Source organism: Drosophila teissieri, chromosome 3R, assembly GCF_016746235.2.
Source record: "Drosophila teissieri strain GT53w chromosome 3R, Prin_Dtei_1.1, whole genome shotgun sequence".
Classification (NCBI taxonomy): domain Eukaryota; kingdom Metazoa; phylum Arthropoda; class Insecta; order Diptera; family Drosophilidae; genus Drosophila; species Drosophila teissieri.
Window position 1 is genome coordinate 15037962 of NC_053032.1, and position 15378 is coordinate 15053339.

At 43.5% G+C, this 15378-nt stretch overlaps 1 non-coding gene across 1 annotated transcript; it reads left to right on the forward strand.

Moving 5' to 3' along the window:
• The first annotated feature begins 4871 nt into the window (after nucleotides 1–4871).
• Nucleotides 4872–4945, forward strand: Trnat-agu. The gene has a single exon. It is a non-coding gene; the product is annotated as a tRNA-Thr (tRNA).
• Nucleotides 4946–15378: the final 10433 nt, after the last annotated feature.

Here is a 15378-nt window from a genome sequence, read left to right on the forward strand (position 1 = left end):
GCAATTTATGTTTTAATCATCAAACGCGACCCAATTAATCAACGTTGCTGGCCTTAATTTATGCGGCGGAACATTGTTTTGAAGTAACCCAACGCGACATCGCTCGACAGGTGACATTTTGCGATGGCGAAACCTGAGTGCAATGCATATTCATACCGAGCCGCTCGTAATTTATGCCGAAACTCAAAACTAATTTGACAGGAAATAATTAATTTGGCTTCGAAAGAGTCCAAAATAAAAGTGCTGCCAGCCAGTGCCACTGGCAGTGCCAGTGCCAATTAAAATTATTTCGCTTTCATTACCCATCGGAGCAGCCGTAATAAAAGTCTTACCCCAAACCCCAAGCCCAAAGCCCAAAAAACCCCCAGCACCATCCTCTGTCCAATCCCGGAGACAAAGACAGCGAGAAAAAAGGCAAAAACTAAGCAAAGCAAAAAAAGTTTAAATAATGAAATCACTTCGCACCATCTCGAAATTGCTCATTAACATTTTGTGTTTGCGATATCAACTTGTGAAAATCACAGGGCCCAGCAGCCTCTCCGTGGCTGTTGCTGTGGCTGGAGTCCGGACTCCAGACCATACTCCATGCTCCATGCTCCATACTCCATCCAAACTCCAAAAGACCAGGCCCAAATGCAGACCCAGACTCCGAGGCAGCAGCAGCTACTTGGCTTTTATTTATTATGCCATGTGGTTGTTGTCGCCGTCGAGAGGTGTTGCAGTTGCTGTTTTCTCTGTTTTCCTTTTTTTTATTTATTTTTTTTTTTTTTGGTGAAGCTGACTCTTATTAGTTGGGTCAGTCCGTCTCACTTTATTTTTTGCTTTTTTACTGTGGAGGAGGTGTGAAATCGGTTGAGATCCCCTCTTGACCGTCCCCTTCAACTAGATGGCCTCTCGCTGGCCGGCTGGTTTCCTCCGCGGGTCGTGATTTGTTTGCAAAAGACACAAACAACTCCTCGGACTTCAACAATTTTTCTAAAGGTCGTTTGCTTTACATTTGCCTTTACTGAATGAAATTCGCGCAGCAACCTCAGACACAGAAAAAAAGGATTGTTTATCAGGAAGCTCGAAACAATTCAAAGGCTTTCTAAAAATATATAATATAAAAAAATTAATACAAATTTCTAAATAAAGAAGAAGGAATAACTAAATAAAGTGCTATAGAAAGAGAGCCACTTAATACTATTAAATTCGTTTTAAAATTAAATGATTTTCGGTTATCTTGGGTTTCAGAAAATATAATAATAAAAATATAAAATCTAATTCTGTATATATTTTTATATATTAATTTAATGTAACTGATTTGTTTTAAAATAACTAAATTGGCTTAAAGATCTCTATCTCTACCGCACTCCAACGTGGCGTATACTTGTTTTTGGCAATAGCGCCTCTTTTCTTCGGGTGCAGTGCATCACACATCCCAGCAGCCAGGAGAACTGCAGTCAAAGTCAGGAGATAAGACGACTGGCCAACTGACTGGCTGGCTGACTTGGTGTATTTCAGTAGCCATTCGATTTATGTTAAATAAGCTGAACGCGAGCTCTGTTTGTTGTAAAATACCAATTGCCAGGCTCATCCGCACGGAGCAACAGAGACGGATGGAGCTGAAATGCTGGACTGCGGTTCGGAGTGGAAGTGGGAGTGAGATTCCTCTGTGATTCACGTTTCTGCATCATTTCATTTCATTTCTGTCTTTTTCGGATTTTTTGTTATTTCTGTGTGTCGTTGTTTTGCTGTGTTTTGCTGCTGCTGCTGGTGCTTGTGTTGTTGTCGTCGGACTGCATCAGATTTCTTAATTTAATTGGCTTTATGCAAGAGGTTCTCATCTTCTGGTCGGGGGAGAACTTTATAGACAAACTGTCTGCAGGTCCTGTTCCTCCCAGTTCCCCCTGCTGCTCCCGCTCCTCCTGCAGGCCATCTCCCATCTGCGAGGCTGAAAAAATCGTGGGAATCGTCTATCTGGGCGCGTGTGGACTCGCTGCAAATGCAAAACAGCTTAACCCAATTTTTTGTTTCTTCGCCGCAACGCGAAAAAAAAACGAAAAATCAATACGAAACAAAAGAAAATGCGGCACGTAATTGTAAGTTATGAGCAACAGCCGGCGCAGTCAAAACTACAAACACAACGGCCAGAATAAAATGAAAATCGTTGAGGTTTTCCATCATCGCGTGCAGGTTGGCAGCGTTTTAAGAACAATTGCATCGCATTTAAGCATAAATGCTAGCGAAAACTCCGCGCTGCCACACTCAGAAAAATATCTCCTGAAGTTGTTGGCTAAAACCATTTGGGAAATTCTCAAAAAGGCTGCAGAGGGACAACTCCAAAGGTGCTATTCGTTTTATTATAATTTTGGGACATTGCGTTCTGAGTGGTAATTAGTTGGTATGGTACTAGATGCTACTTTAAATAAATTTAAAATTTGTAAGCTACTTGGAAATTTGTAGTATGTGCGTGTATTGGTATTAGTACGCATTGGTATAGGCGGCTGTGAGGGTGTGTGCGTCACTTAATCATCAGCGTGAAATGAAGAAAATGAAATGGGCGAGTTGAGGCCAACTGTGCACTTGGCTCTTCTTTCCTCGCTCACAAGTAGAGTGTACATATATAATTAAGCCATAAATTCTGTTTTTATGATTTTCAACAAAGTTATGAATTTATGGCAGCCCACAAAGCACTCAAATGCAGACACACACACACACATATACACACAGACACTCACAATAACTTACGGCAAAAACGGAAGTGAATTTAAATGCGCGCGCATGCGAAATGGAAGCAAATCCCCCTGCCCCCCGCAGCACTCGTGAGAACAGAAAGAAAATGAAAAACCGTCTTGAGTTTCCAGAGAGAAGACCAATCGTGGAGCTGGCCCGGCCATGTTTGGCCCGTAAATGTGTCGAGCACTTTGCCCAGTTGGCTCGTAAATTTAACGCTCTTAAGTTTTATTTCTTTCACTTTTTTTCGCCCGGTCTTGGTCTCCATTTCGCTGATGGATGTTGGCCGAGGGGCGCAATAAAATTTAAATATTTATTGTACTCTATATTTTGTTGCCATGCAAATTTGGCCGAGGTCCTACATTTTCCATAGGGTGTCCATTTTAGACGGCCTTTCGGCTGCAAAAAGTACACCGAATTTGCGGCATTAATTGCATCAAATTGCGCCGTGTCGCTGGAGAGGAAGAGCCACTGCTCACTGGGTCAATTAGCATAATCGCTTTTGAAATTGCAACCCGAACTTGCAACGTGCTGTGGCACTTGGGGCGCTGCAAACTGACGCGTATCTTCAAGTGGCTAATCGCCCTCGATGCCATCGATCGTCGGGGTTGTCAAAATCGCCAGTACTCGAGGGCCTCCGGACTTCAGCCGATGTCGGTGGGTAAAATGAATACTATAATTGCCGTAATTACGCGAAATGCTCATAACTGCCCGTGTCATGGCTGCTTCCTAATGCGAAAATAACGTTATTAATTTCAAGCCAAGTGGAAAGGGCACTTGGCCGCAAGGGCCACTTGCCACTTGATCTAGGCAGCGTTACCAAGTTGAAAAAGCCACCCCTGGGGAGAAATTAACTACATTTTACATTGCAATTATAAAAACACTCGAAATACTCTGCTTCAGGAGGGAAAACTGAGAGATAGGTTGTATTTCATAGGTATGATCAAATGGTTTTACCCTTTTAAATGAGGGATTGCATGGTATATTTTAAACCAGAGTTGTATATCTCCGTATGTTACTAAAATGGTAATTAATATGCGGGGCAGGCACATTATTTTGCATGCAACTTTAAAAGAGTATCAGCTAGTCTTCTCCCTGCTTGCTCGCAGTATCCTGTATCCTTCGAAAGTATCCTTTTCAAGTGGACCCTGGACAGGAGTATTCAAAATGACTTGTCACTAGCGCGGCATGCGCTAAATGGGCAGGTGCAATTGAGTTCGGCGACTGGGAGACGCACAGAACCAGCGAACAATTTTATTGTTGCCACACACTCGAAATGCGGCCAGAAGATGGAGAACTGTGGGGCATAAATTACACTCATGGCGTTGCAACGAGTTTAGGCGAAAGAGTGCTTATCTCGGAAGGAAATTAGCTGATAATATGCAAAACACGCCGCCAAATTGCAGCCTGAGCCAAATTTCAAATTGTTACCCAGCGCAAATAAACACGAGCATGCCTATAAGCAGTGGAGCCCATTTAAAAGCCATTTCGCTCTGAACTGCAACCACTAATTCGTTCTCTAAAGATGCATTTCTTGTTGTTTGCTAGTTGTATGCAATTAACTCTGTCTTAAGTTCTTCAATTCTCCAGTTTATAATTAATCGCCTGTCATATATGTACCTATCACAAGCAGTTTTCACTGTACTTGCTCCAAATATCCTTGGGTTTTTAAACAGCAAAGCAAATGCATTTTTATTCGCTGTGGTTCTACGACGATGTAATGTAAAAGTAAAAAGTCTAAGAAAATGCATTTGGAGGTGTGCATAAATTCCGATGAATGTGAGATCAGCACTAGAAATTTTATTTCTCCCTGTTTGAGCGATGTTGAGAACTCATGCAACTCAAGTACCCTGAGTTAATCCACTTCAAAGAAAAAATCGTAAAGATCCAAGGCAACTATGCTTTTACCTGAACTTTGTCAGCTCAAAATAAATTAAAATGTGATATATTTAGATTAGATTTGACCTTATCAACACTTTCAAAGTTGAAGTGGAAATCATCAATCAATTTCCTTTGCTTTATCACCTATCATTACCAGTTAGGATGTATCTATCTATTGTCAAAATTTAATTATTCTAAGTGGAACCCGTGAGTAGTGCTCTACTTTTCAAGATATGGAACCTAATAAACAACCTCTGAAAAGCGTGAGATATATGGGCGCCGTGGCTTAGTTGGTTAAAGCGCCTGTCTAGTAAACAGGAGATCGTGAGTTCGAATCTCGCCGGGGCCTATCACAAATCGGTGATTATAATATTTTTTACTTCTGGCCTTCCATTTTTAAATATTTATAATTAAGATACCGATATAAATATACCGTATTCCAACGAATCTATTAATACTTTTCGTTTGTTAGATAAGTTGTAGTCTGACCCCGACGTTTAAACACTGTTTTATGCATCCATTCTTGTTTAATAAAATTTACAATAGTTTTCCATTGCAACCTATTGTGCCCATTTAAACGGCTACAAATTGTCTCATTTAAACATTGAAACGCTTCTGATTTCACAATTGCGACGTCAATGGCAATTTGCTGTGTTGTCAGCTTGTGGAATTGAGATTCTAATGAGTTGATTGAAGGCTGTAAGAGCAGATTGCAGTGGGGCGGGTGCCCAAGTCTGGATCTACCAGATCTCCCAGGCTATTTGATTAGTAGACCCCAACCGACCACAATCCGCTCCGGCGCAACGTGAAATGCAACTGAAAACGGCAAACAGAAAACGGCAAACAGAAAACGGCAGCGGCGGCAAATGTCCATCAAATGTCACGATCTGCTGCCTGTGCAGATCAATCGTTCGATCGATCGCTCGATGGAGCGATGGATCGATGGACGGAAGGATAATTACCCGGATCACGCAACTGGAATGAAGCGGAGTGGCGGTGCTGCAATTGCAGTCGTCTAGCCTAGAAGCGCTGGGTGACCTTGCAACCGCATTTCCCACCCCGCCCCTGGGAATTATGACTGAGAATGAAATTGGCCACTTGGCCAGCTGTTTTTCTGTTTGTCTCTTTGTCGGTCCTCTGTAGACCCGTAACCCTGTATCCCTGTATTCCTGGCCCTGATCCTCCTGTCAGTGTCAAAGGCGTCGCTTATCCAGGATTAACTTTCTACGTTTCCAGCACATGGCAGAGCGGATCAGGTGCACTAGGAAAAGATTAAAACAAAGAAGTATCCCTTTTTGTTAAAGAAATGTGCCTGGATTAAATGAGAAGTAGTACTAAATTCTATACAAATTAACAAGAGATTTCAGATTCAACCACTGCAAACCTATAAGCTTATAGAATGTAATAAGTTCGAAATCAGTTAGATAGAACACATTATTTCTCCCAGTGTTTGGGGCGGAAGCACCTCGAGGGGCCTAACATGTGCATCTCTCGGATGCGAAGGTACATTGACAGGTTTGGGCTGCAAAAATTATGTTGCCAGCGTTCTGAGCGAAGTCTCCTGCCGATGTCGGCAATTATTTATTATCCTGTGTGTGCCCGCAGCCATTGCCACTCTTGTCCTTTCCCTTCCACGCTCCCCCTCCCTCTGGAAACCCCTACCCCCAACCCCCTTTGTGGGCCAACCCCTTCTGTCGCTCGAAATCAGTGCCGCCACTTCGTCGTCGTCGCCATTTAAGTTTGCTTTTTTATTTTTTGTTGTTGTTTGTTGTTCCCTCCACTTTTGTGTTTCATAAATTGTCGTGGTTGATTTTTGGTTTTTTCCTTGTTGTTGTTGTTTTTCTTGTTATTGTTGTTGCTCAGGGCGACGCCTTGCCTTTTGTTGTTGCTGCCACCGCCTGCTGTGACTGAGATTCCTTGCCTCGGCGAGAGCGAGATGGCCATACGGCCCAGAGCGAGAGGCAGCGAGCGAGAGGCAACCGGAGGTGTCTCCACCCATATTCCAGATTCCAGTGGCTCACTTCCACATCCACATTCACTTCCACTCGCTCTCGGATTTGAGTGGCAATTTGAGTGAGACTGCGACTGCTGCAGTCAGTGGGTCTTTCATGTGAGGCATTTGATTTTTCGGCCGGATAACATGCGAATAAATGTTTCCAATTGATAAGAGATAAAGTGCAGTGATTGGGTGATTTAATAGTTCAATTATACCACTGCAATTGGAGCAATTATAATTATCTTCTGTATACTACATGGATTACAGATACTGAAGAGCGAAATGAAACCTTATTAGAGTACAACTTAATAACTTGAAAATATTAAAGATTCAGTTTTTATCCCCAGTTACTAAAAATGTTCTGATACAAAAAAAACTTTTCAGCTCATACACATACAAACGAATCAAGATGGGAAAGTTGGGCTTATAGAACTTCTAATGTGTGTTATTTTCCAACAACTCCATTCATTTTCCGAAAGCCCCTTAATTGCTTTTAAATTTGATAGATTCTACCCAACCCATATTTATAGTTCAAACTACTTTTGATTTCACAGGCCTAAAGACAATTCCCTCGTGATTTCCACTCTAAAACTTACTAGTCTGAATCATTTTCTTTCTTCTATTCAGCTTTCAGCCCTATCGCATCATATACTCGTAACATACGCGGCGACCTGCCCCCATTTGTTTTCATATAACAGCTCCATAATTTTCTTAATGAACGATTTTCTGTGTGAAGGTTGCCATTGTCATTGCGTTGCGATGTAAAGGCGTCATCGGGGGGCTTGGGAAGTAGCGGGGGGTTCGGACCCCCCTTTTCAAACAGAACCTTTTAACGTTAGTTTGTTGCGTTGATTTCGAAGCAAATGACAGAATATTGCGGTTGTTGCCAATTACTCACGCACACCAATGGACTCGATTGCATTTGGCCCGCACGTACACATGTATGTATGTATATGCATCGCGTCTAAATGTGCGTGTGAGCCCCCGCCCCGCGCCCTTCACCCTGCGATCTTGCCTTTTGTTGAATGCACTTTCAATGGCATTTGTGATTCGCAATTGGCTTGTAATTGCTATATTTAGCGTAATGGCAGTCAAGAACCCAGCATTATGCACTACGGAAAAAGTATCTAAGGCCAAACCGCCCACGCTCACCTGTACAGTGAAGCCCACACGAACGGAGGGGCTCTTCCTCTTGGGACTTTCGGTTTTCATATCATTAAAGCGGAAACCCCTTGGCAAAACTGGGTTACATTCCTAGCATTCGCATGAGCAGCGACTGCAGCCATTAACCTCTAGCTTGAGTTTGAATCTGCGGGCCATAAATCACACTTCGACAAATATTTGTGCCCAAAATCAATCCATACGTTTCACAGAAAAGAATCAAAAAAGTATAAAAACACAAATCCACTGGCCGCAGGAACCTGTCCCTCGAAAGCTGCGCCTTCAAGGCTTGACAACAGCTTCTGGGCAAGAACAAAGAACTGTTAGGAATCGCTGAATCGACTATTCTATACCCTACATTACTCCCAAGCGTAAGTTATTCCTTTTAATTGGAAAAATTTTCTATATGTTTAATAATTTCTTATATTAAATTCTACCCTGTTATCCCTATAAAGTATGCAAATAATTCCGGATGCTGTTCACCTATTTAGGTTTCAGGACATCCTGAACGGTTTCTGATTGCCTGTAAATTAGATAAGTTTGATTAGATCAGTTTGAAGTGGTGCACTACCAGCAATTTGAATACTATTTAATCTAATTGTGTGCATATTAGCCAAGTTGGTAAAGATTGATCTGGAGCCCAAACATGTGTACAAAGTGAGTGTAAGCCGAGCTCAGATGCCCATTCGCAGTGCTAAGGGCATCGCAAACAACAAATACTCAACACGTGTCCTGTGCCTCCGAACTGTGGGATTGCGACTGCGATTGGATTGGATTCCATTGGAGTGGGGTGGGATGCGGTGGGATGGGATGGGGTTACGATTGCCGGGCCAACAAGCGCCAGTCTCCAGTGGAGCTGAGCATGGGACACTGGCGCGGCTTTTCGCCTTGTTTACGCTAAGATGGCGTATTGTATAACATCATTATGTGGACTTCGTTCATGTTCATGTCATAATTTTGCACAGTTCAGGCCGAGGAGTCAGCACCAAAGTCAGCAGTGCATTCCAAGCGCCAGTCCCCGTCCCTCACCCTCTCCCTCTTCCTCACCCCCTCACCATTCGAAGTCTTCTGTTCCAGGCCCAGAAACAATCGCATCTCCAGCCGCGTCTTCGGTCTCCAGCTTTCCAGGCTACAGCCTTCAGGCTGCAGGCTAAAGGATTGGAGTCCGGACTCGTGAATAGAATCGGCATCGTTCTGGGTATTGGCATCAGAATGTGGCGGCCGCTGTTTGTGTCATGTTTGGGGCTGCGTAATTAAAAATAAATTTTCGCCCTCTAAGAAGACAGGAGCGGATTTAACGATACCAATGCGGTAATATATGTATATTATGTTTACTCTAATATTAACATGACAATTTATAATCAATTATGCAATTATTATCAATTTATAACAGCAATTATAGCCATATATAGCATTGAGTACTTAAATAATAACTTAATAAATATACGAAATAAATAATAATATTTCTCGCCCCAACTGTTTATGCGCCCTAGCGCTTTTTTAGCCCCCCGCAGCTGCGCTCCTGTTGGCCATTGGCTGCTACAGCACTTTTCGTTACTTTTTTAATTTAATGAATATTGTGGGACAATTTATTAGCGAACATATTGATTTCAGCGTTTGCCGTGTTCCACCGATGTCTCGTGTGCATGTGTTGTTGTTGCTAAGTTTATACGGTAGTTACCAACATAAATAGCAGCAATTTGGCCAGACACCAACAGCAGAGGTATTGGGCCGTGAAAGGGGGTCCTATATGGACGATCGGTACGATCTGTACGATCTGTACGACTTGGTCGATCTGTGGCTCTGGATTCGACCCGGACGCAATCGCCGCTTGCTGAACAAGCGTACAATTAATATGCCCAGGCTGCCGCCGTCGCCGCCCTCGCCACAGGAGGTCCTCCGCAGCTGGGCACAGGTTCCCAGTTATCCCCACATATCCCCACGTATTCCCAGTTACCCCCACATACCCCGCGGATGCCTACTGATCCCGATCCTGGTGAGACACTCTGAGCCCAAACTGTGGGGGAGCCCTGCCACATCCCTGTGTGTTTTTGGGTTCGCTGTATTTGACTTTCGCATCGGCCGAAAGCTGCTGCTGAGTGCGATTTATAGCTCTTAACAAATTGTTAATAAATATTTTATTTATATTGATGAGACAACACGAAATTATTCACAATTTACTCATTCGAGTTTTGTGCGTGCTTCATCCACTGGAGTGGAGTGCCTCCCGCAACTTTCGAGCTGCTCCTGATCTTTAAAGTGTTGTGTCCCCTAATTAAACAAAATGTTGATGTGTTGAATGTTGACTAAGAACAGCTGCCTTTGGGAAGTACTATCAATATTCCCGATTTCAATGCATTTCATTCAATTAATTAATTAAATTGCTAATTAAGTGTGGGGTATATGTGACAAGGACAGCTTAGAAACTTAATGTTTAACATACATTCTTGGTTAATAAATGCTTATATGTATCAAGGCTAGAGTCTGGGAGCTCCCTTTAAAATCACAAGCTTAGATTACGAGTCATTTTTAAGTCGATCAGAATTATACCATATATTTCCGCTTATCTTCGTGGCGCTCAGTGATGAAGAATTAATTTCAGTGTTCATCTGCGCATTTGTTTCAATTACCGCGCAGATCCCCATATGGTTGATCTGTGTCCAGTCCGCGTCTTCCGATGACACCCTGTAATTAGCGCGTGAAATGTATTCGCTCTATTACTGTTGCTTATTTTTTCGGCCAATTGAAATGGAATTTAAATGAGCTGCGGGCAGTCGTGTTGGCAGGAGTGGTGGTATTGCACATCCCACTCCCCCGCTATCCGCCATCCACCGTCCACCATCCAACATCCAACATCCCATTTCCCATAACCACTATCCACTATCCACTATCATGGTCAGCAGCTGTCAATCACAATGATTTATGTCGCCGCCTGTTGCGAGCGAGCGAGAGCATCTGAGCGATCCAGCAGATCGCTGTGCATTTGCCTACATCAGCGAGTCAATTTATCTTTCCGCAGTTGCAGCGACGAAACTCATCAAGCGGCGGCTTCTTTCTTCCATAAGCGCTCACCTCCCCAGCCACCCGCCCCAGCCCCGACCCCCTTCCCAATTCCTTTCCCTCACCCTTTGGGCACCACCCCCCACTCGAACTGGCGCTTATACAGTTTTCATTTGAATTTCATTTCAGTTTATTGCTTAATTGTCGCCGCTTTTGATGAATTGTTTGTTTGGATTTGCCGCGACATTTGTTCAGTTCAGTCTCAAAACTGGTCGTTTTTCACTCTTCCCGCCGGAATGTCACTTCATGTCTTTGGACCCTTTGGAAAGGAGTCATAACTCTGAAAGATATTTAAGAAATTTCACTCTTTAGTCATTAAAAAAATATAATTTTATTACTTTTGAATTATAAAAATAAGTTGAAGTACTACCTGCAAGTTCATTTGTAGAGCCCTAAAACAGATTGGTTAGTTTGCTCATAGGCGGACGGACGGACGGACACGCGGACAAGGTTATATCGACTCGAAAGTTGATGCAGATAAAAAAATATATGGTCCCGAATATACCCTCTACTGCGTCAAAACTTTCTGGCTGAAGTTTATTTAGTCTCTGCAAGAGTACAAATAGTATGTAATTATGTAAATAAAAATGATGCAAGCTTAGTGATCAAAAATAGTATTACTCACGTATACAAAAATATTGCAGCAATCATTGCGCTAAGTGTGCTTAAACTACATGGTTTACGTCACGAAATTATTACAGTTCCACTATTTGCTATAAGAGTACTTTTGCTAGGGGGTCTTAAAAAGTGATGGGAAACCCTGGCCGGGGATTGCACAAACTCAGCCTGGGGGGCCTCTTTCGGCCGATGTGGCAGATGTTTTCCCTGTAATTTGGCATTGTTAGCCGTCTGGCGTTTGGCCCGATCCGTTCGTGCTGCAGCCGCTCGATCGGCGGCCATCTTGGCTACCTGGCTACCTACTGGAGCCATTTATATTCGGCTGGGTGGATGGATGCCCGAGTGGATGGCCAAGACCGATCGACCGGGGGACATTATCTTGGCTGTGGCATCACAATTTACCAATCAAATATCAAACGCGCCACCAAAGATGCTTATTAATGGCGGCCAACGGTTGAGACGCGGCTCCGTCAAGCTGCAACTTCTACTTCAACTCTGTACATCCACATCGACATCGACATCGTCATCGACTTCCATTCCCAGCTTCAACTCGCCACGAATCCGCTTTCAGTCCCAGCCGCACATAATTTCCACGAACTCTCCATTGTCGATAATAATTGATTTGATTGATGCTTCGACGGCTGCCGATGCTGCTGCCCCAGCCTCTGATCTTTCCACCGCTGATTGGTCCCCGCAGCTCCTGCCCCCCCTTTTCCACGCAGCCTCTGTTTTTGTTTGGCGAGCAATTATGGGGATCTTCAGCATCGTCTTCTATAGGGATTTGGAAAAATGGCGTTCTCAAAGGAACTCTAGATCCTCCTGCCATGGTTGGTGCTTATTTCTAAATTCTATCATTTATAAATTCCTTTTGGTTGGCAGCGGCTTCTCGAATTATAAGTATAAAATGCGCAGTGTTAGGAATAGGAAAGTTATGTCCTGGTTATTTTGCCTGGAGATGTTAATCATGAAAATGCTCCATTAGGCAGATAGGCCATCATCTTGTGTGCCCCTCACAATTGAAACTTGAAGATTTAATTTATTGAGCCCAACACTATCTCGCCCTAGATCGCAGTTCCTGGCACCGTTTCCACATGCTCACCCCTTTTCCCTTTCTCCCCTGACTTGTTAACAAATTACGCCAGAACAAAAGCCCGAAGGGGAATTTGCATGCTCATCACGACGACGCCGGGCTCAGATTACGATCGACATAGCCGCCAGCTGACCTTAACTCATGTCCAACGCTTTCGGGGGATCTGGTGATCTGGCGATCTGGGGATCTGGGGATCTGGAGGATCTAAGGAAACAAGTGTAAAGCGTTTCGGGCAAATTGAGCTAGTCAACAGGACACATCGAGTGTGAAGAAGGTTTATTGGAGATCTGTACCTCCATCGGATCGCCATCGCCATCGCAAGTGTTCCAGAGTTAGTTCCAGAGTTCGGAGAGAAAACAAAGCGATGCTGAAATTCCGCTTAAGCTCAGCTCGTACGCCTTTCAAAACTAAATTAATCTTCATTGGAAGCCATCGACAGCAGGAGGACGAGATGTGGAGGAGCAGAAATGAGGGCTTCGTTTGGATTGAAGCCGCCAAGAAAAATTAGCGCAAATGATTGACAGCCTAAATGGGAATTTAATGGTAAACTTTAGTTGAATTTTGCTTTTTCTGCCATCTACCATCGTTCTGAAGACCCCAAACCTGGGTTCGCTATAATTTGCCGCAGAAATAACCCTGAAGGATCCGAGTGAAATCGCTCGCTGTAAAAAGTAAAAGCTAAATTGTTTCCACCAGCAAAATTGATACCAAATTGATGTATCTTTTTCGTTGTTCTGTTGATGTTTTGCAGAAACGATTTAAAAAGCAAAAAATAAGAAAAAGTGGTTGCAAAACCGTTATAAGATCACTTCTTCCCACTCAGGTCAACTTGAATTCCTCAAAGTACACATCATTGCTGGGTAACCGAATACTATATACCCTAGGATATGTTTTATGATACAAGTAAGAAGATACTTACAACTTTATAAATACATTTCAAATCTAGACAGATAGTTTTAGGTAATATGGCAAAATATCTGAGTCAGAGTTTCCGAATCGCCTGATCCTGGAGCTCCAGTCACCCTTTTACCTCGACTATGGCCCAGACACTCTCCCTATCTGTGGGCATTTGAAATGCTTTATTTGCATTTTGATGCGACAAGAGGCTCGCACAAGGACGGCCAAGGGGTTGTGGTGGGGGTGGGGGGTCGAGGGATGGGAGACAGAAGTGCATTTTTGCACGCAATCCTTGCACCTACTGCAACTGCTGACTGACCTGACGTCACTTGGCGGCAGCGGACAATTTATGCGCCTCTGCGGGCTGCCTTTTGCCTTAAGCCCCCCCTCGATCCCCGCCCCTGGCTGGGGACTTCCCCTGCCCCGCCCTCGACCGCCCTGTCAGTCAGTTATCGATATGTCTGGGCAGCGACTTGGCCTGCTGGGTTCCATGTGCGTGTCATCAAGTTGGTCTAAAGTGACAGTCGCGATTTAATGGCGCAGAGTCGGTCAGCGAAGGCGTTCCTGGCAGAACCTCCCCTTCCACACCCTCCATCTGCTACATCTACTCCATCTACTCCACATCCATCCAAATGGACTGAGTACATACGACTATACCGAGCGAGTGAATAATCAATCGATTTCAGTTCAATTAGCACCTCTTAGTGTGCAAAATAGCGCGAACCAGGCCCAACTCGGACCAACTCGGCCCACTCGAAAGTTCCTGCGATTGCGACTCCTGTTCGCTGTCAATTTCGCTGTCGGCGATTGTCAAAAGTTAAGTGCTCCCCTCCAAAGTCGGCAAAGTCTCTCGAAGCCGTCGAAGTCGGAAAAGTTGGTAAAGTCGGCGGTTTGCAGCTGACTCAATGTCAGAGCTTTATAAACACATAACTGCAAATTATATTTGCCATTGTAAGGCTGTTTTTTTTTTTTTGTATGTCTGATAGCGCCGCACAACCTTCACATAGAAAATCTCTCAACAAGAAAATTACACACAAGCGGCACAAAAGTTATATAAGAGGGGAAAAAAGGGGACAGCGCGCTCACCAAAGTGAGCAGTGCAAGTTATTTTCTATCTTTATTAAATTTATAAAAGGGTCTTTGACCATCCATCTCTTTCTAAGTAGGGGATTAACTTGGTTCTGGTCAATTTTCGGCCAAGGGAAAAGGAAACAAAACGAAATGAGGCGAAATAAAAATTGAAAATTATGATTGGCCTGAAGTCGAATTTTCTGTGTAATTATCCACACCGAAATTGAGGTTCTATGGGGGGTTTTCGGACAGGACCTAATCGTCAATATTGTGCGGTTTCCGCTATAGAAGCCAAAAACGAGAGGGATAAAAAGTCAGCTGCCCTGTCACTCAAACTCAGCTCATTAATTCCTATAATTCTACCACGAAACATCTACAAGTTCCCCCATGATATTCGTTCTACTGGCGCCACAACAAGTCTACTGGTAAAAACTTAATCTGAGACTTATTAATAAACATTAGTGTTGCGATGGCTGCCGTTTAATTATGAATTATGCTATTTACATAACTAATTTAAATGAGTTGGCGGCAACATGTTCATGACCAGGTTTCATTAGATCCATCTCTTCATAGCCACCTGATCCCCTTTCCAGTCTGTCTCGGCCAACAAATTTCATTAGCTCCTTTTTTTGACTAACTGAGCTGGCAACTAAAGCGGAAAACCGGATTTAATACGCAAATTGGTTATAACGACTATTGCAATACCCTGCTAGCGCATGTCTGCCATTCCATACAGATTCGGATGTTCAGTCGTTTAGTCACATGATCCTGATTACAACTTTGAATGATTAGGATTCGAACTATTGTATTTGTTTATAAATGTATTAACTATTACGACTATATCGATGCAATACAAACTTAGACCCAAATTCCTACGATCCACCCGTTT